Raw genomic sequence first — 18191 nt, 5'->3', positions numbered from 1 at the left:
GGTCACGTTGTTGTACAATCATAACTGTCATGGCTAATGTTCTTTATGCTGCTGTTATTTATGACTTGTGATGTAATACCAAGTATGCTTATGTAACGGTTTTATAAATTAGGTAGAAACCATCTTATGCAGTGTTGTTGTTTTCCAGACATTGATTCCTCTAAACAAGAGTAGAAGATTTGGATAACGCCTGGTACTTTCACCGCACAAAGAAAGAGGGAGAATTACATAGATTTAAGACTTTACTAGGATGGACTGCTCTGATTGGCTGTGGTGTCCATATTTTTCTGTTCTACTTTCCCAGGTGTTTTTAGGAAAGGTAGTTCATGACATTATTATGTTTTTTAGGGCTCCTGTTAATAAAAAGCAAATGAGGAAAAAGCATAATCCTCGTCTCTGTGTCCTTTATAGAATTGAACAATTTCCTTAAATAGCTAGGAGATTTTGTATTAACGACAGTAGATTGTGGCATTAAAATGACCACCATCTATTGTGATTTAATCTCCACAGAGATCAAAAGACAGTAACAATTGATTTAAGTGGTTCTGCTAACTCTTACAAGCCAGACCTTTATGTGTTATATGCATTTATAATAAAGAGTGTAATTAAAAAGCAAGGCAGTGTGTAGGAAAAATAATTTGGGAGCCCTCATATGTGGCAGCAGTCTTTGGTATGAGTATGGAAAACCACATAATAGGGATTTCAGCAAAGCCCTACGTCAGCTTTGTCTATGTGAACTACTCTCTTTAATCTATCTTCCAAAAAAAACAAATAACAGTGACATGCTAAGTCATTACCTTCAAAGGTTTATTTTCCCTTCCTTTGGCTATGTGAAGAAATGTGAACAGTAGAATACAGACAAATCACCCAGACAGTGTATCAATCTACTTAATTTAGCTCAGAGATACTGTTCCCGAACTGTTCCTCAGGCCCATTTAACCTGCCCTGACACAAACAGGCAAGATTAGTGATTGATGCAGGGATAAGGTACATATTCTCAGGAGACCGCAGCCAGATATTTTAGAAGTACTAAAACACTCTGTGCAAATCACGTGTCAGAGTGTTTTTGTCAATTACTGATTTACAAAAGATGCCATCGCCGATCTTCAGTGAAGTTGGTTTCCTATTAAAGCAACCATATTTGAGAAACGTTTTCTAAAGCGTCTTGAACCCTTTTTTACGAGCGGTCCACAGAGGGACCCGAATAAAATATTTGCCTCAAACCCACAACTAGAGAATCAAAAGAAGGATGTGCTACAGAAAAAACAGCTCTGACTTTTGAGCTCTCCGTTGCTATTTTTCAATGATTTGCAGAAATTTAAAAAAGTTTCCATAGTATGATCCTTCATAGGAAGAGGAAGCAGAGGAGGTTCTGGAGGTGAAAGAGTTTTATGTTTAGTTATGTTATTTTGCATAGTCAGATTCTCCAAGCTGATCTGCTTTTGCTTCGGAACCATGAAATGTTTTGTGATTTGTGGAACGTATTCTCCCCCCCCCCCCCATCTACAGTTGAATAACAGAACCTGCATGTGGAGTTATTTTCGGTTATATATAATTTCTATAGCGCTTTCACACTTCTTGTTTAAGTTCCAAAGCACTTTGATTTGTATGGGTGTTGGGAAGGAAGCTGGTAGCTGTGTCATCTAATTTTTGAGTATTGGTGCTGTACGTGATTCTCAAACTGAGATACAAGCTTGCTGCAGCACTGCATTATCCCATATTAAGCATGTGGGAGAAAGACATGCGAGAAAAGGTTTGCAAGCAGCATATACAACCAGTTGGGGTTGAGGTTCCAGTAATGGCGCAGGGAAGCCATTTCCAGATCCAGTCTGTCACCTCAGAAGATTAGAGAGGTTAGGAAACTGCAAGAAGACGTTTTCTTTTAAAGGTATTGCTACTCAAGCTTACCCCACAAATAGCATAACTAAATAGTCTGGGAGTCCTGGGATTCAAAAAATATGAAAAAGTATTTTGGGGGAATGGGATTGCCCTGGCAAAGCAAATTAATGCACAGAACTGGAGAAAACCAGCAGCCCCAAGCATTAATGAATAGAGAGTTGGCATGGACCTTTACAAGACACTACAATTGATAACCATATAGCCAGAGCTTGCCACCCCAGGCTCCATGAAAGAAGCTGGAGACAGTACTGTGGCCGTGAAAGAAGAGGAGTGACTTACTCATAATACCATAACAGAGTCAGTCAAACTGGGACTGTGTGTTCACTCACACAGCAGGTTGCTCGATTGTTTTGTGTTATTAGTTGCCTTCTCATAATAAGTGTGTGACTGAGCCTCCAACAAACCCTGCTCCGTCAGCTCAGGTCCCGAATTATTTCCCTAAGCTCTGATCCCATCGATGTGCGATATTTCTGGATTCACTTGAGGACAGCTACGTGTTTTCTGTGGCGGGCCTTAGTGAGTGGGGGAAGTGATTGATATCGTTTGAAAGGTCTGTAAATGCTACCGTAATACTTAGATTTACTGCTCTTTACAGCCTGTCTAGCACGGTGCTTCTGTATTGACACAGCATGATAGAGACATGAAATGATTGTGACTGCACTGACAGTGATATAGCAGAGCACTCACAGCGCCATAGCACGATGCTTCCATGGGCATTCACTCCGCTAGAGCACGCGGCTCTTGGCGTGTTAAAGGGGCTTGCAGTTCAAGTGAAAGTTGTCTCGTCATCACAGCTTTGCAGACACCTGGTATTATCAACTGGAGTTGCATTTAAGGCACACATTTGCCATCTAGGATTTATAAATGCAAATCAGTGCATATGAGCAGGAAAACGTATTTGATTATTGTTATCAACGTTGTAGATGTTAAAAAAGGCTCACTTTGATCACTGTTTTGTCAAACGGATCGCCATCTCTACTGGCATACATTTTCAGATTTTTATAACCAAAAAAAAAAGATCTTTTGCAAACTGGACGTATGTCTTAACCTAGAGAGACTAACTGTTATTCTTATTTACAACTGCAAAATATATTAACATAAGTAATAAGAGCAGAGAAATAAATTAAAATATTTTCCATGAAAGTATTTCTTATTCTAAAAATGTAATGTATGATGGTTTTATTGGCTTATGAATTTTTGTAGAGGAAAAGGTGCCCGGTAAGAAAAAAGACCCACAAAGTTGTTAGAAGCATACATTTTACCCCATTAAAAGCAGACACATGAAATCCCAGCCATGTATCTTGTGCCATTTTTAAAAAGCTTGTTTTACTATCAGCGTAACTAATCACAATGAAGCCATCTCTTGCAACGAAGGACGTTATAATGAATTTTCTTTACAACTTCACAGAAATTAGATTTGCTGTGCCACATCAGACGAAAAGAGGCTCAATATATACATTCTTCATCATATTTATTGTTAAGTGTAATTTTTTAGCTATAAAACCGGCCGTAAAGTATTACAAAACTGGAACAACAATTTATGCCTTTTACTTAGCACACTCTAAATGGTCGATTGATACAGAAGATGGAATGTGTGATAATGAAAGAACGGGGCGTGTTTTAAGAATGTATGATTGCATATTATGTGCATTTAACGGGGATATGAAATGTGGCTGCATATCTCTGCAGAAACAACGAATATGAGAAATATTTTGTGTTTGACATCACTGACCGATGTTTACGACCTGGAAACGGTGCTTCAGGGATGCCCGGACTGGGGAACCAAAGACAACCTGGCAAAAATGCTCAAGCCAGCGTCGCCCAGTCTGCCTCCTTATGCTCGCTCCATCCATCCATCCATCCATCCTCTCACCCCACTCTGATTGCTTTCTGTCTAACTTCCCCTCACTCCCTCTATTGCAGTGCCTTTAGAAGTTAACCTTAGGAGGTGAGAATAGTGACACAGGCACCAGGAGCAGCCCTGGGCCTTCAAACATGACCTACAAGAGCTCCAGCCCACCAGGGGGATGCCTGGGGAATTATAGGCCTGCCCACATTTGATGTCCGGTTTAGATATTCTTTGAATGTTCACATCGTGCTCTTCTTCAAAAGGAATGGGAGCTGAAAGAGGGAGCACACTGTATCATATGTGTATTGTAAGAGTGCAGCCCGTGCACATCAAAACACTTTGAACTGAAATTCAGGTTACTTTCATTCGGTAACAACCTCTTATGGTGGATACTCTAACTACAGATTCCTCACCTTCTGAATATCCCCAGGAGCCACCCACACTGAATGTGAAAACAATTAAAGTACTACTCCTGTTTACCAGTTCAGGAAGTGATGAAAGAAACTGCACATAAGCGCAACCTATGAACGCAAACATCAATTTTGTTCATTAATTAGTACGTGCCCTCAGATGAGGAGCCTATTCATCAATTGAAAACCAAGTTTGCAGATCCTTAAACCAGGATCCTTTTTGATAGAAGAGACCATGCAAAGGCTTCTATAGGACTGCCATTGCAGCCTGTGTGAAAGTGCATGCACTTTTTCGCAGCCATTTTCACTGCACCGGGTCACTTATAAGTCACCTATTTGTCAGGCCATCAGACCCTGAAGGCTGGGTGCAAAGTACCTATAAGTAAGGGCACCCCTGCACTAGCAGAGGGGTGCCCCAACATCATCCACGCCCATTTCCCAAGACTTCATGAGTGCTGGGACGCCATTTTAAGTGTGCACTGGACATAGGTCAATACCTATGCCCAGCTTCACAATGGTAACTCCGAATATGGCCATGTAAGGTGTCTAACAACTGGGAACTGTACCTTAATGCTGATTCCAGTAATGGATGCACAATCCCATACACTCTGGAGGTGCCACAGTGCAACCCCAGTACTGCCATACCAGCCTTCTGAGGTTTTCCATGCAACCCCAGCTGCTGCCACCTCACAGACAGGTTTCTGCCCTCTTGTTGCTTGAGCAGCTCAAGCCCAGCAAGTCAGAACAAAGGATTTCCTTTGGGAGAGGGGTATTACACCCTCTCCTTTTGGAAATAGATCTTACAGGCATGGGTGGGGTATCCTCCCAGAGCCTCTGAAAATGCTTTGAAGGGCACAATGGTGCCCTTCTTGCATAACCCAGTCTACAGTGGTTCAGGGACCCGCAGTCCTTGCTCTGGCACAAAACTGGACAAAGGAAAGAGAGTGACTGCTCCCCTGTTCATCACCACCCCAGGGGTGGTGCCCAGAGCTCCTCCAGAGTGTCCCTGGTTTTGCCATCTTGGATTCCAAGGTGGTGGGGCACTCTGAGAACAGCTTAGTGGCCAGTGCCAGCAGGTGATGTCAGAGACCCCTCTTGATAGGTGCTTACCTGGTTAGGTGACCAATCCTTCTCTCAGGGATATTTAGGGTCTCTCCTCTGGGTGCTTCTTCAGATTCGGATTGCAAGACTCTAGCAGGAATCCTCTGCATCCTTTACTTCATCTTCCAACAACGATCAACCGCTGACTGCTCCAGGAACTCTACAAAACTGCAAGAAAGAAGTCAAGACGACTTCTGCAACATTGTATCTTCAGTTCCTATCAGCAACTGCAACAGTTTCCAGGTTGTGCATCCTCTGCGGACTGTCTTCAGCCTGCACCAGAAGAACCCAAGGAATCTCCTGATGGAGTGACGGAGTCAATTCCCTCCTTCAGCAGGCACCTCTCTGCAGCGACGAACAGTGGTTTGGGTACCCTCTCCAAACGACAGGCGTGGATCCAGCAACACGGGTGGTGAACTAAAGTGACTCCGGCAGTCCTAACGTCCAGCTGTCCAACATTGGTGGAGGTAAGAGCTTGCCTCCCCACGCAAGACAGTACCCCCGTGCACCGCGTGACTTGTAGTTGCCAAGGCTTGTGTGCGACCTTCCAAAAAGTTCTTCATGTACAGCACAACTTAGGCCCCCAGCACTCCATCCTGCAATGCACAGCTCACTGAGTGGTTCTCCGGCGGCGTTTGAATCCTTTGTGCTGTGCTGCATGGGCCTCCATTTGCACCTTCTTTGTCCACGTGCTGTGGGACTCATGTGCGCGCTGCTTGGTCTTTTGAGGGCTCTCTGCGTTGTTGAGAGCCTCCTATGTTTCCACCTCCTGGGTAGAGGCAACCAGGTCCCTCCTGGTCCCGGGCCACGCTATTTTGCACTAACAGCAAGATATGTGTGTACCAAGGCTTGTTGGCAGAATCCAGCGATGCAAACCAGACTGCATTCATCTATCCGCCGTGGGACACCTGCACCAACCAGGAATCCACATCTATCTTCTTTGGTGCTATACTGATTGTGTCTTCTCACCTGCGGTTCTCCTTTTGCACCTTTATCTGGGTTAGCAGGGGCTCCTGTTCTCCCTGGACTCTTCAGTGCTTCTTGAACTTGGTCCCCTTCTTCCACAGGTCTTCAGGTCAAGGAATCCATTGTTGGTGTCTTGTAGTCTCTTCTGGTTCTTGCACTATCTTCTATCATGACTTCTAGTGTGTTTTAGGAAACATGCTGTGTTTTATTCCTGCTTTCCTGGGCTCTGTGGTGGGGTATTTTACTTACATTTAGTGTTTTCTTACACTCCCAGCGCCCCTCTACACACTACACTTGCCTAGGTGGGAAACCGGCTTTCGTATTCCACTATTTTAGTATATGGTTTGTGTTCTCCCTAGGCACATTGCAACCTATTGTGATTTTCACTATTTGCACTGTTTTCCTACAGTATACTTACCTGCTTTTGGTTACTAGTGTATATACTGTATGATTGACTTACCTCCTAAGGGAGTATAGCCTCCAAAGTATTTTTGGCCTTGTGTCACTAAGATAAAGTACCTTTATTTTTGTAACACTGAGTATTGCCTTTCATGTGTGTGAGTACTGTGTGACTACAGCAGTACTGCAAGAGCTTTGCACCTCTCCTAGTTCAGCTTTGGCTGCTCTGCCTACAGCTACCTCTAGACAGCCTGGCTTCTAGGCACTGACTACATTTCACTAATAAGGAGTAACTATACCTGGTGTAAGTAACTTTGGTACCCACTACAAACCAGGCCAGCCTCCTACATTTCCCTAGGTGCTGGCTGAGCTAGAGGCCAAAATCTACAGTTAGGCACTCTGCAAAAAACGCATCTGTTTTCATTAGAAAAATGTGATGTGTCCAGAGTGTGTTTTGGGGCATTGCCTATAGTGGGAATTAGGCCTACCCACACAAGTGAGGTACCATTTATACCGGGAGTCTTGGGGGGAATGCTGGGTGGAAAGTTTGTAGCTCCCCTCAGATTCCAAAACTTTCCATCACCAAAATGTGAGGAAAAAGTGTTTTTTGTGCCAGATTTTGAGGTTTGCAAAGGATTCTGGGTAACAGGCGCTGGTGAAAGCCCACAAGTCACCCCATCCTGGATTCCCCTATGTGTCTAGTTTTAAAAAATGTACAGGTTTGGTACGTTTACCTAAGTGACAGCTGAGCTGCAGCCCAAAATCCACCGCTAGGCACTTTGCAAAAAACACGTCAGTTTTTAATGGAAAAATGTGATGTGTCCATGTTGTGTTTTGGGGCTTTTCCTGTTGCGGGCACTAGGCCTACCCACACAAGTGAGGTACCATTTTTTAATCAGGAGACTTGGGGAAACACAGGATAGAAAAACGCATGTTATTGCCAATTGTCCTTCTCTACATTTTTGCCTTCCAAATGTAAGACAGTGTGTAAGAAAGAAGTAATTTTGAGAAATGCCCTATAATTCACATGCTAAGATGGGGACCCCTGAATTCAGAGATGGGCAAATAACCACTGCTTCTAAACTCCTTATCTTATGCCCATTATGGAAATACAAAGGTTTCCTTGATACCTATTTTTCATTCTTTATATTTTACCAAATGAATTGCTGCAGGCTCGTTATATAATGAAAACCCATTACACGGTGCAGCTCATTTATTGACTCTGGGTACCTTGGATGCTTGATGAACCTACAAGCCCTATATATTTCCACGGCCAGAAGGGTCCAGCAGACGTAATGGTATATTGCTTTCAAAAATCTGCCATTGTTGTAAAAAGTTACAGAAGAAAACAAAGACTGAAATGGCTGTTTTTTCAACTCAATTTCAATATATTTTTATTTCAACTGTTACTTTCTATAGGAAAACCTTGAAGGATCCACACAAATGACCCCTTGCTGAATCCAGACTCTTGTCTACTTTTCAGAAATGTTTAGTTGTCCGGGATCCACCACTGGTTTCACACTCATTTCTGTCACTAACTAGAAGGAGGCTGAAAGCACAAAAAAAATAGTAAAATGGGGTATGTTCCAGTAAAATGCCAAAATGGTGTTGGAAAAATGTGGTTTTCTGATTCTAGTCTGCCTGTTCCTGAAAGCTGGGAAGATGGTGATTTTAGCACCACAAACCCATTGTTCATGCCGTTTGCAGGGAAAAAAATCTGATACTTTATTCTGCAGCACCTTTTTCCAATTTTTCTCAAAAAACCCACATTTTAGCTGTATTTTGGCTAATTCTCCCCAAGGGAACCCACAAACTCTGGGTATCTTTAAAATCCCCAGAATGTTGGAAAAAAATGATGCAAATTTGGCGTGGATAGCTTCTGTGGATAAAAAATTATGAGGGCCTATGCGCAAACTACCCAGATAGCCAAAAATGGTTGGCACAGGAGGGAGAAAATGCCTGGCAGCGAAAGGGTTAAAATGTATAGGCAAAACAAATAAAAGGAATGATAGTGATGAGAAAGCATAAACGGACAACAGACTAGTTAACAGCCTCCCATCCCGTATATATGTATGCATGAAAAAACAAATAAGGATTATGGACCACATTAAGGAAGCTTTTATGGAGTCACAAAGCCTTCCATTGGCAAAATCACCAGCTTGTGACTACGCAGCAATGTGTCACAAGGTACAAAGTGTACTTTGCAAGTCAGAAGTACATTTCCAAATTGTTTCTGACTCGCAAGGTGCACTTTGTGACCCATACTGAACTGCAAAGAAAGGGTGTTTGAAGCAGGTTCTCAACTTCTGCTTTGTGAATCGATAAGCAGTGATTAGTGACAAATTGTATCTGCAAAACACTCACTTTTTTACCAAGACTCGAAAGAGGATGGTAAAACATTCATAAAGTGGTGCTATTCACACAGGATATCTTCAGCCTTGTGAATGTCAGCCTTTGGCCCGGGGCAAGGTGGGTGGGGGAGGTGTGTTGGGTGGGTGAGGGTGACCAGCAGTGATCAATGGAATGGGGGGGGGGGGGGGGCGCCTGCATGTCATTCATTAAATGCTTACTTTTTCTTTTGAAGGGAGATAGGTTCCTTCAAAGTTGATATTCAATTAATGTTAATGTAGGAACTGGGCTCTGCTGTTCATGGCAGACATCCATCCTTACAATTTGAAGAATTCATAGGGGGCTGTGTAAAGGAATTCCGCAGCATAAAAAATTATAAGCCCAGAGTACCTGTGCTTCCTGCAAATAGGCAATGCTGCTGGTTAATACATCAGTTGCTTAGCAAAACTTAGTCGGGACACACACTCATTTGGGAACTAGTCTGGTTTGCAAACCCACCTTCATACGTTGGGATCTACATTCTGAAATCAAACTTTAAACAGTAAGACAGTATAACAAATCATGTTAATTGAAAAGACAAACAAAAGGCAGGCAACCAAAGCAGCTACATTATAGATGACGGCAGCAGACTAGTATAATTCTACAGTGACAAGTGAAAAATATATCTACCTGGTCCTAGAATAAGAGTCAGGATGATATATGTGCTTTGTACAGTGTGGTCTTCATATTTACAGCAACCATAACCACCATCTGTCCTAATAAATAGAAAAGAGAAAGAAAATGAGAAACGTTCTCAAAAGCAGATGGAGCTAAATTTACAAAAATTGCCTTCTCCAACTTGCACCCAAACCAAGCTTTCAGGTGCTAGCTGTACATGTGCTGGTATGTCACATTCCAAAATGTGGTAAAGTACAAAATCATTTGGTAACTGCTCATTGACACAGTATGGATAAGTAACAGAATTTGCTCCTTGCGAAGATTAGCTAAAGTCCATCTAATTAGATTTTTCAACATGTTTAAAGAAAATATTTAATATTTTTCTTACGAGTTTAAATCATGTCAATCATTAACAAAATGTAAATATTAACATCAGTCATTCGTCCCACAGAATGCTTTGAACAGATCTGTGCTGGAGAGAGAACCATTGCCATAAGATTGAGAGATGTGTTTCTGCTTCCTGTGATTAATGATCAACCAGGTTGTTTGTATGGTCTACACTATTTAGTTTCATGAGTGAGTACTCTGGGATGACAGTTAATAGGTTGGCAGCCATGTTGTTGCGTGATAGGGCAACTACCTGGAGTGGAAAGTGTAGTGTAAGAGGTAAGGCTTGATTATGCACAGAATGCCAAGTGTAAGGCCAAGAGGGCGTGCTGTTGCTTTGCTTTCTTTGAAGCACTGTAGTGCAGAATTTACCTTATCACCAAAGACACGGTACATAAGGGACTGTTGAAAATTGCTAGATAAGTCTGTTGATGGTATCCATGATGCTGAAGCACCAAGCTGAAATCAAGTACCGTACCCAGACAGTCCGTAGTGTCCAGGCCCAATCTAGTACTTTGCCACACCTCAACCTTTCTGAGTTCAGTGCTGGAGGTTAGCACAAAGGTCTTCTGGGACAGCAGGCAAAATCTTGTTCACCATACCCCACAACACATGCAAGTGACACTCCAGGAGGCAGATTGAGTTCACAGATTGAAGGGCCAGGCTGGCAGGTGAACATTCTTTTTTCAAATGCCTCCATATGTTGTGACTCTCCGTCTGGCAGAGTTTCTGAGAATACATTTGGGGTGAGTTGGTGATAGAAGCCTGAGCCACGAGGCTATCTGGTGTTGGGTGCTGCAGGAGGAAGAGGGATACCCCGAAGCTTGTCTGGGCCATTGTGGTATTTTTATATTGACAGAGGAGGGAAGATCCTGGCTTAGGCCAGGTGCTCAAGAGGGTGTCTGTGAGGGCTTCACTGAATGGGAGCAGTGGTTCTGAAGAGGTCTGCACTGGCTGCAGTACTTCCATAAGCATATGTGTTTTACTTCCAGTGAGAGAACCTGAAGAACTTTTGCTGTTCTTCTAATCACCATGGCAAGTGAAGTGGATTCCTCTATAGAGAGGTCAAGTGGGGTAGTAAGTCCTGTGGTGGGAGAGGTGTCAAGGCCACTAACCTCCTGGAGGTTCAGAAATAGATTTTCATGTTTGTGCAAATCACAATTGCCACTGTCGTCGTCTCGTGGCTTGGGTCCGAAAGTCTATGTGGCAATGGAAGAGTGTCAGAATCAAAATACTGTGGGATAGGTCGAGGTGGGTGCAAATGTCATCATGGTCTTGGCGGATTCATTCAGAGACCAAAATGACTAATAGTTTGCCCTCCAGACTCGTTGACAGGTGCATTAGTTGGCACTAGGGTAGGTGTAGCAACAGGTATCAGACCTGAAGTTGTGGCAGACCCCTGAGCAGGGTTGAGAGATACAGTGTGTGTCAGGGACTAATTCGACAGCAGTAGCCAGACTTGAGTCTTTCTCAAATCAACAGGACCCCAAGGTGCAGCAGAGGAATCCAGAAGGGTACCAAAATCTTGCTGCATCGCCTCTTTAAAGACCTGAATTTGCTCTAGCATTGCCAATGGAACCAGGAACGTCAGCTGGATCAAGACTAAGGTAGAAGTTAGTTTTGCTGTGGTAGGCGACCAAGATCTTGAGGCACAATGACGTACACACAACCTCTCCTGATGGAATTGGTGATAATAAGGGAAGCCATGTTTTGACTTTTTAGGTTTCTTGTCTTTTGAAGACTTGGAGTGGGATGAAGATCTTTCTTGGCAGCAGGCTTGAGACTGAACGCGTCCTAGAATTTGACCGGGACCAGGCCTTCCAAGCTTTCCTACAGTGCTCACTGGCACAGAACTTGGCTTAGTGGTCTGAGACGGCCATTGTGCTAATCCAAGGGCATCTGTCGCATGACTTCGAGCTATGCAGTGAGCCCATACATCAGAGACAGATCATCTGCACGTTTATCACTGTCACTGACATCTGTTTATGGAAATCCTTAAAGGGTATGAATCTCATCATTATAGGGGGAGATATGTCCCTTGCACACTGGTGAAATGTTTTCTAAAATATTTGCTGCCAAATGACAGAAATTGAGGGAGGGAACTCTAAATGCACGCCAGAAAGCACATAAAGAAAGAAACTGACTTTGAAACGCAGAGGCAGTGGGTACATGGTGGCTGCAACATCACATCCAGGACTGGACAGAGCCGACATGGGGCCACATGACGCCAGGGAAAAGCTGAAAACAATCTTCAGATCCAGTCTTGTGCCTGGGGGTATTAATGTGAGGAATCTGCAGTTAGGGGTACCCACCAGAACTAGAATTATACATAAATGCCTAATAAAAGCAAATTTAGCAAGCTTTAAAGTGTGGAAGCTCAAAGCCAAACCTGAGGAGAAGGAGTGAGTGTGAAGTACAATGTTTCAGTCACTTAACGGAAATGGGTTCTTTTATTTAAACCCTGGAGAGGTGGGCAAGATGTAGAATTCCTTGACTTGCCATTTTGAACCCACCTACTAAAACCTACCAAAGACACATGAAAAAACACAGTGGGGTACACAAACTCAAAATCAATGTGGTAATATGAAATCGCTTAACTACAACAGTGAATGGCTAGGTCTGCACACTACATCTTTAAACAAACCTATATTTCCTGGCTTTGTGGATTATGACCTCTGTAAGGACCGGATCAAAACAAACAGTAGATGCTCTGGTATCTAGTTGATTCAGTTTGGTGTGCCTTTACCAACCCAACCCAGTTCATATCAGTTTTTCTGAGTGCCACATGCAATCGATCTTTATAATGAGATGTGTGAAAGATAGTCAGAAATCACCTTAAAACTATCAGAGACTCTACCAAGCACACAATAGCAACGTGCATTCACCCCTCTAAGGGAGAAAGCAAATTATTATATGCTACACTCTAGTGGTTAAATGAGTAATGAAAAAATAATTGTGTTTGGGGGAGCAAGGGGAGGGTGGAAAGTCACAGAATACCCCTCTCAGGTTTCTTTTTAAGTGCCCTGATGCCCCTTTATGATGTGATCCCATCTATATTGATTTCAAATTCCTTGCCAAACAGATCTGAACTGGAATGTTTATTGAAAGATTACATTAGCACCATGAAAAAAAAAAAAATGCAAGAAGTGAGTGGAAGTTTCACGTATGAAATGTGGAGGTTATGAAGTGGTGCATATATTGAACTTCAGTGGCATGCTACCAGGTAAGGGTGTATTTGAGAAATCATTTTGCTACAAGGAATAGCAGAGTTAACATTTGAGGGAAAATTCAGACATGTATAAAACATATGGTGAAGCTGGATAGTTAAGCTGAATAAAAATTTATAACACCTAGTAAGGGTCATATAGTTGGCCAAGATGGCAGTTGCAGTTTGGTGTCCGAGGAGTAGGGTGGACGCATGTGAATCTCCAGCACTACATGCCACAAACAGATGCTTAAAGGGTAAGTAACTTATTCAGTCTGAGGAATGTCTGGCTGTAGAAACACATACTTTGCATAGAGTTAAAGCAGTCCTCCTTGCAGTGGCTAATCTGTGGGCATTGTCTGTAAAGTGTACATAGCAGCGTCTGACCTACGTTCGCTTGTTGGCATGCTAGAACATCCACACAATAATGTTTAGTGAATGTGTCTGGTTTAGACCATGTAACTGCTTTCAACATGTAAGCTTTTGGAATGTTTCCAAGGGAAGCCATGGATGCTCCTTTGGTCCTAGTAGAGTGTGCTCTGGGAGGTGTAGGTAGAGCCCTTTTCACTTTAGCATAACATGCCTGAATGCACTTAACTATCCATCTGACTATACCCGATTTGGATATAGGTTTTCGTTTATGGGGTGGGGAAAAGCAAATAGTTTAGTTTTTCTGAAAGTTTTAGTTCTATCAACATAGAACATAAGAGCCCTCTTAATATCTAATGTGTGGAAATCCTTCTCTGCAACTGAATCTGGTAGCAGGAAAAAAAAAAAAAAAAGACGGCAACTCCTTCGATTGATTGAGGTGATAATTACAGACAACTTTAGGGAGGAATTTGGGGTTGATAGAGAGAACCGCCCTCTGTGGAGCTGGAAGAAAGGTTGCCAACTCTTTAGAACCTCTCCATGAAGGATTTAATGACCGATATTTGAATAAAGAGATTTGTTGTCAATTCTGTAGATAGGCAGTCACTGCAGCAAGATGTCATCTTGTGGATGTGAATGTCAGTCCAGATTTTTGTAAATGAAGAAGGTAGCAGACGATGTCTTGTACATTGGATTTGAAAGGATCGATATTTTTTGAATGACAATAACAGACAAACCGTTTCCATTCTGCCACATAGACATACGGGGTGGTAGGTCTATAGGCTTAAGAACGGTCATACACTCAAGTGGTAGACTGAGGTAACCAAACTCTCTGACCTCAGGAGCCAGATCGTTGAGAGTTTTGGGATCCGGGTGTCCGATTTCTCCATGGTTCTGAGTGACAAGATATAGCCTGTTGGGGAGCTTCTCATGGGGAACTACAGAGAGGTTCATTATTGTTGTGAATGAGGGTTGACGGGCCCAAATGGGAGCCACTAATAATTTTGTGAGAAGTTTGTCTGAGCTCCAGAACCAGATAAGGAAGGAGAGGGGGATGAGGAGGCAGGTGTAGACAAATATTCCTGACTAACTCATTCACAGTGCGTTTCCCTAGGATAGTAGGTCTGGGAACCTCAATGCAAAGTTTAGACATTTTGGGCCACATGTACCAAAGGATTTTACCCATCCTGTGTCTATGGGAAAAAGCTTTCGTACATTTGGCCCTTTGTGCTTTCTGCAGTTGCAAAGAGATCTATTTGAGGTAACTTCCATCTGTGAAAGTATGAGAGGAGGACTTCTGGGTGGCGTTTCCACTCGTGAAATTGTTGTGGCATCCTTCTGAGGAGGTCTGCACAATAGTCTGTACCCGGAAGGTATTTCGCCAACAGGTGAATATCGTGATGTAGAGCCCATCTCAAAGTAGTCTGGGATAGGCAAGATAATTGTGGAGACAGTGTCCCTCCCCCCAGCCTTTGTAGATAGTACATGGCTGTCATTGTCCATCCGGACTACAACAACCTTGTGAACCAGGTGAGGCAGAAATGCCTTCAATGCTAGGTGAACAGCTTGAAGCACTAGGAAGCTGATGTGGAGACTGTTGGAAATAGCCCTTTTTGCAGGGTCATCCACAGTCTTTTTGCCTCCTTCCTCCTATTTTTTCTGACCTGTTTAGGTTGGTTTTAGGACTCTGGGCACTTTACCACTGCTAACCAGTGCTAAAGTGCATATCCTCTCTGTGTAAAGTGTACTGTAGATTGATTTACTGGTAAGTCCCTAGTAAAGTGCACTAGAGGTGCCCAGGGCCTGTAAATCAAATGCTACTAGTGGGCCTGCAGCACTGGTTGTGCCACCCACATTAGGAGCCCTGTAAACATGTCTCAGACCTGCCACTGCAGTGTCTGTGTGTGCAGTTTTAAACTGATAATTCAACTTGGCAAGTGTACCCACTTGCCAGGCCTAAACCTTCTCTTCTACTACATGTCAGGCACCCCTAAGGTAGGCCCTAGGTAGCCCCTGGGGCAGGTTGCAGTGCATGGTTAAGGGAGGACATATACTAGTGTGTTTTATATGTCCTAACAGTGAAATACTGCTAAAGTCGGTTTTCACTGTGCAAGGCCTATCTCTGTCATCGGTTAACATGGGGGCTGCCTTTAAATATCCTTAAAGCGCAGATTCCCTTTCAGAGCAGATACAAATTTGGAGTTTAGGGTCTCTGAACTCACAATTTAAAAATACATCTCTTAGTGAAGTTGTTTTTAAAATTGTCTGTTTGAAAATGCCACTTTTAGAAAGTAGGCATTTTCTTGCTTATACCATTCTGTGACTCTGCCTGTTCGTGGATTGTCTGTCTGGGTCAGTTTGACAGTTGGGCTGTTTTGCACCTCTCTAGACAGTGATACAAAAGGGGGTGGGGTGTAGACTGCATATCCTGATTAGCCATCTGAGCTAGAGAGGAGGGAGGAGTGGTCGTTCACACCTGAAAGGACTGTGCCTGCCCTAACGCAATGCAGTCTCTGACCCCCTGGTGTGCGCCTGGCCTGGACAAGGAAGGATCTTGCAAACACTTGAGACTTTGCTTTGAAGTTTGCCAACTTCAAAGCAGAACTGGGTATAAGAAGAAGATCCAAAACCCCAGACTTTTAGAATCTTTCTGGAATCAAGAGGAACCTCTGCCCAGGAGAAGAGCTGAAGAGCTGAAGGAGGAGTACTGTCCCTTTGCTGTGTTGCTTTGCTGGACTGGCCTGCAGTTGCTGCTTATGCCTGAAAAGAGTGCAAAGGGTGAACTTTGCTGTGTGTCCCGCTTGAGAAAGTTCTCCAAGGGCTTGGAGTAGAGCTTGTTGGAAGTCTAAGAGACACCAAACACTTCAGTTTCCTCGACCTGCAGCACTGGGAACTGCATGTTTTGTGCTGTTCAAGAGGAGAAACCACTACGACGCCACCGATGGCCTGCACCGTGACCTGCCGACTCCACACAGAGTCGCATAGCCCCGCTTCGCACCACGACCCTCGTCTCACCGACGCCGTCATCGGACGACTTCACCGAGCGGCTACTCGCACCGTGACCTGTGGCCCCGGCACTCTGCAGCATCCCAGACGCCACCGCTCCTGCCGACACCGGTGCCGCTGCCCGCACCGTGGCCTGTGGACACCGCTTGTGAGGTACACGAAGCACCGTCCCATCCCACACCGCAGCCCAGGTCCACCGAAGCCAGCAACACCAAGCATCCTGCCTGCACCGCGGCCTGTGGACACCGCTCGTGAGGGTCATGAAGCACCGTCCCGTCCCGCACCGCTGGCCTGGGCCTACCGACAACAGCGCTTCAGCAACGACGACGACGCTGCCTGCACCGTGACCTGTGGACACCACACATCGCACCGCCCTGCTTCACACCGCAGCCCTGGTCTCACCGACGCCGCTGGACGCCGTCACGGAGCCGCTGCCTGCACAGTGACCTGTGAGCAGCGCACGTCGCATCGTCCCGCTTCGCACCGCAGCCCTGACGCCATCCACGCCGGCGCACCTGACTTAATCAGCCTGGAGTTCGATGCGCAATGCGTGTGACCTCAAGGGCCCGACGTCTCCTGCACTGACTCCAGGACTGACACCGCGACATCAGCGACGCCGCTCTCCAGAGCTCACCGCGAGGATCACGATGCCCTGCAAATCCAAGGTACTGTTTGTGGGTCTTTCCCGACACCATAGCTGGCCCGCAACGCCACAGCCGGCCTGAACTGTTGGTTTTGCTGATCACGGCGCCAGGTGGAGCTATCGACGTCAAGGAACTGCATTTTTGAGTAAATCTTGCAGAATTCATATTTTTTTATTACTGTATGTTGGATTATCATATTTGGTCTTGTTTTCTATAAATAATAAATATTGGCTATTTTTCTAAAACTGGTGTGGTGTCGGTTTGTAGTGTTTTCACTTATTACTGTGTGTTATGTGCAAATGCTTTACAGATAGCTTCTGAGATAAGCCGGACTGCTTGTGCCAAGCTACCAAGGGGGTGAGCAGGGGTTATCTGAGCGGGTATCTCCCTTTATCCTGACTAGAGTGAGGGTCGCTACTTGGACAGGATGCAAACCGACTGCCAACTAGAGACCCCATTTCTAACAGAGACCCTAGTGTCTAGTGTCCCAGAGACTCTGTATTGCAACAGCCTTCAAATGTGCACCCATCCCATGAGTGATGAATCCAATCGTGACAGTGATATGGGGAACAGGGTTGAGAAAAGGCAGCCTTTTTAACAGGTTGCTGGTACTCCACCATTGCAGAGAGTGATGAATTTAGTGGTCTATCAACACTAGATCCGCTAACTGACCCTGTGACTGAGACCACTGCCGAGCTAAATATTCCTGTAATGGACGCATGTGTAGTCAGGCAGAACTATGGCAATGCAGGAGGCCATCATCCTTAAGAGGCGTATGACTATCTTCACTAGTTGTTGATTTGTCTGAAATTGAGGTAATAGTGTTTGAAAATTCTGGACTCTTGCAGAATTGGGATAGGCTAATCCGATTTGTGTGTTTAGAATAGCCCCTAGATGTGGCTGAACCTGTGGAGGATGTAAGGGAGACTTGGAAACGTTGATGGTGAACC

At 44.3% G+C, this 18191-nt stretch overlaps 1 protein-coding gene across 2 annotated transcripts in view; it reads right to left on the bottom strand.

Moving 5' to 3' along the window:
* ZNF407 (zinc finger protein 407) overlaps positions 1-18191 on the bottom strand; it is a 1574765-nt gene that overhangs the window by 1492851 nt on the left and 63723 nt on the right. Inside the window, exon 2 of one of the 2 annotated variants that reach the window (XM_069219420.1) lies at positions 9643-9728. The exons of the other annotated variant lie outside the window; for it this stretch is intronic. The gene's annotated coding sequence lies outside the window, so the exon portion shown is untranslated. The remainder of the gene's footprint in view (positions 1-9642; positions 9729-18191) is intronic. 2 annotated transcript variants of the gene reach the window in all.

The sequence above is a fragment of the Pleurodeles waltl genome, chromosome 2_2, assembly GCF_031143425.1.
Source record: "Pleurodeles waltl isolate 20211129_DDA chromosome 2_2, aPleWal1.hap1.20221129, whole genome shotgun sequence".
In the NCBI taxonomy this organism is placed as follows: Eukaryota; Metazoa; Chordata; class Amphibia; order Caudata; family Salamandridae; genus Pleurodeles; species Pleurodeles waltl.
This window is presented reverse-complemented; position numbering and strand designations above follow the sequence as displayed.